The following is a 4547-nucleotide window of genomic DNA, read 5'->3' as shown; positions in this document are numbered from 1 at the left end:
GCTTTCTAATGATAACGGCATACATGTCCATCTATATTCCTGCAAAGGACATGATCTTGTTCGTTTTTACGGCTGCATAGTATTCCATGGTGAATATGTGTACTACTGCTTTTTCTATCAGAACTCAAGAAATGTACTTGGCAAGGATGAACTCTAGGAACCTTTTCAGAAATATTGAACGTGTCTGTGAATTGTCTACTTCCCAAGAGTTTCATATGCTGATACAAAAGAGCTTATTCAAAGAAAACCTGTGTGAGGGTTTTTTTATAGGAAGTGTTTTATACCTTTAGAAAAATATCTGAGAACATTGAGAGAAAATCAAGCGTCTTGGGAAAATCTCAAATTTTATTTTCATTTCCTTAACTAAATTTTGTAAATCAAAGGCAAAGTCATAAAATGCATGATTGGCAGGTATTAAGATTAGGAAAACCAAGGGAAATAAGTAAAATCATATATCTCATCACACAATTTTCCTGCTATATTATGCTTAAGGAAATAACAGCTCCCCGTTATTCTAAGTGGAATGACATGCTTTCCATCTGGGAAATAAGAGTGGGTTAACATTTCTCACTACTCCAAACTATTGTTTTATAATTCTCAGAGTTTACATCAAGATCGAAGCTACAAAAAATGAGGCCTTGCAATGTAAAAAAAAAAAGTCCAAGATTATTGCTAATATACATAAATTATTAGAGAAAAAAGCAGCTTCTCAGATTACAGTACCATAAACTGACAAGAAAGCTAATATTGTGTAATTAGAATAGAATTCTAAGGTGGAGGAATGCCTACTTCTCAACTCATTCTATAATGCCAGAAGACAATTATAGTATTTAAAAAAATCCAAATCACATAGATATAAAAACTTTTCTAATTTTAGGATGTCAAACCCATTATCCATTTTCATAAATCTCTTACAAATTGAAAATAGAAGGAAACTTTTTCTCCGTGATTAGGATTCTCTCCAAAGCTTTTTTAGCTTTTAAAAAGCTATTTGATAAGGAAACACCAAAAGTTTTTTCCCAATCCAGAAAAACACACAGAAGTTTGCTTTCACCACTTGTGTTTAATATTATACTAGCTATTCTATCCACTGCAATATGATAAGAAAAACAAATAAATAACATAAGGATTGGAAAGGAAGAAGTAAAACTTTTTACCACCTATGTAAAAAGTTTAATAGAATCTACAAAAGAACTAATGAGTAAGTTTAGAAAGACTGCAGAGTTCAAGGTCAATGTATACAAATAAACACATTGTATTTCTCTACAGTAGCAGTGGAAACCTCAGTAGACATATTTGTATTAACTGGTACTCTGACCCAAAAATTTATCCTAATATAAAAAGAAATATTCAGGCACTATCATATAACAATACACAATTTAAATGAAAATATATCATAGACTTAAATATTTCTTATAAAATTTACAATTGTCTCAAAACATATGAAAGTAAAATCTTTGTATTTATATGAAGCAAAGGTTTTTTTTAATGTATGACACCAACACACCTCAATAAACAATTACAAAATAACTTCTGCTCTTTAAAAGGCATGTTCAGAGAATGAAAATACATGTCATACAATGGAAGAAAATAGTTTAATGGTATAGAAAGCAAATATTTTTATCTAGAATATAAAAATAATTTTGAAACTTCAGTTAAAGAAACAAAAACAAATATGTAAACAGATACATTACAAAATAAGATAGTGAACAAGATTAAACTTGAAAATACTATTAAAAGATTCTAAAAATCATTAGACACTAGGGGAATTCAAGTTAAAATTGCATGAGATACTACTCCAAATCTATCAAAAGGTCTAAAATTAAAGAATTATCACACCAAGTGTTGGCAAGGATATAGAGAAAATTATGACTCTAATTAATTGTTGATGAAAACACAAATGATACAACCACTTTGGAAAACTGTTTGACAGTTTATTACAATGTTGAACATATGCCCACTATATGACCAAACCATTTTATTTCTAGGTGTTTACCCAAGATAAATTAAAATATATAGCCATGGAAATACTTATAATTTCATTTTCATAGCAGCTTTATTTGTACTAGCACCGACCAGTGTCTTACTGTGTTGCCCAGGGTTGAGTGCAGTGACGTGATCACAGCTCACTGCAGCCTCAACTTCTCTGGCTCAAGCTGTCCTCCCACATCAGCCTCCCAAGTACATGTGACTACAGGCACATGCCACTATGCCAAGCTAATTTCTTCTATTTTTTTTCTAGAGACAAACTCTCCCTATGTTGCCCAGGCTGGTCTCAAATTTCTGAGCTCGAGAGATTCTGCTGCCTCAACTTCCCAAAATGCTGGGATTACAGGCATGAGCCAACAAGCCTGGCCATGAATGAACTTTATGAAATAAGAAAAGCAACATCAAAACAACATCCACCAAAAATATAGTTAATATAATAAAGAAATAGAAGCATCTTTTGAATACATATCAGGATATTAAAGTAATATTAAGAAATTCTTTGTTAAGTTTTAAAAACTCAAATATTGGAACTAAAAATAAATAAAATTATGAGTGGTTCAGTGATTTAAAAATAATACAAGAAAAATATGAATACTTAATGATCAAATAAATTCATATAAAATGGTTATGTTTCTAGATATATTCTTAAACATCTATACAAAAGCAGTTTAAAAAGAAATTGATAATTTGAATAATTCTTTATCATATAAGAATCTGAAGCACTTTACAGAGATCAAATATTGCTTTAAAATATCTACCAAATACTCAAGAAAGACAAAATTCCAATCTTACACAAATTTGTTGAGGCTGTAATATAAAAGAAACCTACCTTAGATTTTATGCTGATATAGTATTGTTTTGGTTGGGTCCTTTTCAAAGCAGATGCCAAGATAATAAATCCTGTAAAGAAAAAAAAAAAAGAAATTTTTCTAAAAAGTTCAGATTTGTAGGTAACATATACCAAATTTCTAATAACAGAAAATCCCTAACTTATAAATGCTTTTATGGAAAACAGGAGAATAGAAAAATTTTACAGCATTTTTTTCATAAAGGCATTATTAATCATTACATTCAAACTGCATATAGAAGAATATAACATTTTAGATAAATTTCCCTAAATCCTTGGATAAAAATATAGTATTTAAAATATTGAAATTTCTACTAACCTGATCTCTAAATTCACTAGTATTTCCATCAAAATTTAAGCAACATTTTAAGAAACTGAATAAACATATTCTAAAATGTATAGAAAAGTTTATAGAAAAATTTGGCAAATCAGTATAATAAAAAGAAGGTGTTCCTAATAGATATTACACATTTCACCACTTAAGTAATTTTAAACTTGTAATAATGGCAATGAAAGACAAACAAAAAATGAAATAGAACAGAGTTAAAGACCCATACACACGCATACACACACACACACACACACGGGTTCCATATATATATATATATATATATATATATATATATATATATATATATGGAAACCTGGTATACAAAGAGCTTTTTTGATTACTCAGTGAGACAAGATATGGTATTTAATAAATTGTGTTGGGAAATTTGGCTAATTCTCTGAGAGAAAATTAAACCAGTTCTGTAATATACAGCATGATAGAAAAACAAACTCAAGCTATATTAAGAGCATAATGGGAATAACTAAAATCAATGTGAAATGAGAAAGCATTTCATAAACAAGACACAGAAAGTGAAAATCATGATAGGGCTTTTTTGTTTACTAAGTAGTAGAATTCTTAATCTGAATGAGATGGAGACCACTGAATAGTTTTGAGCAGAGAGAGACATGATACGATTTGGGTTTTAGAAGGACCACTATCTGTGTGGTATTGAGAATAGACTCTAGTGAGTTGGAGTGCAAGAAAGGAGGTCAGTTATGAGGACATCATAGCAATTCAGCAAAGAGATCAACTAGCTTGACTAGGTGGTGGTGAAGAAAGTTAGGTTATGTGGTTGTTTATGGCACGTTTTGAAACTATAGTCAATGAGATTTGTTGAAATGTCTAATATGGGCATAAGAAGAAAACAAGAGAGGGTGAATAACAAGCTTTTTGCGAAAGAGGCTGGGAGAGTAAGGAGGCCAAAGGCAGGAAGACTGCAAGTTGAAGTAGATCTGATTAGAAATTAGAAATTCAGTTTGGTTCCTGCTGATTTTACAATGTATTTTCAAGTGGAGATCTTTGAATTTGAAATGGAAAATATGGTTATATAAATTTAGGAATCATTAGGGTAAAGATATCAGGGTAAAGAATGGGTGAGATAAATATTGGTAAGAATGAAGATAAAGAAAGAAGAAAGAGAGCAAGTCCCAAGAACCATACCTTTCTCAATTTAAATTGGGACTGTTTCTTCATAAACGGCTTTAACTTAGATACTTTAGTCTGCGTTATACACAGTATCAAGTACAATATGTGCCACTAAAATTTATAAGTATATATTAATGAATTAATAGAAAATATTTGATTATAAATGAGATAAAATTGCCAAATAGCATCAACATGTGTGTGGTCAGGAACTGAAAAAGAGAAAGCCACAGAAAT

This window comes from Pongo pygmaeus, chromosome 4, assembly GCF_028885625.2.
Source record: "Pongo pygmaeus isolate AG05252 chromosome 4, NHGRI_mPonPyg2-v2.0_pri, whole genome shotgun sequence".
In the NCBI taxonomy this organism is placed as follows: Eukaryota; Metazoa; Chordata; class Mammalia; order Primates; family Hominidae; genus Pongo; species Pongo pygmaeus.
This window is presented reverse-complemented; position numbering follows the sequence as displayed.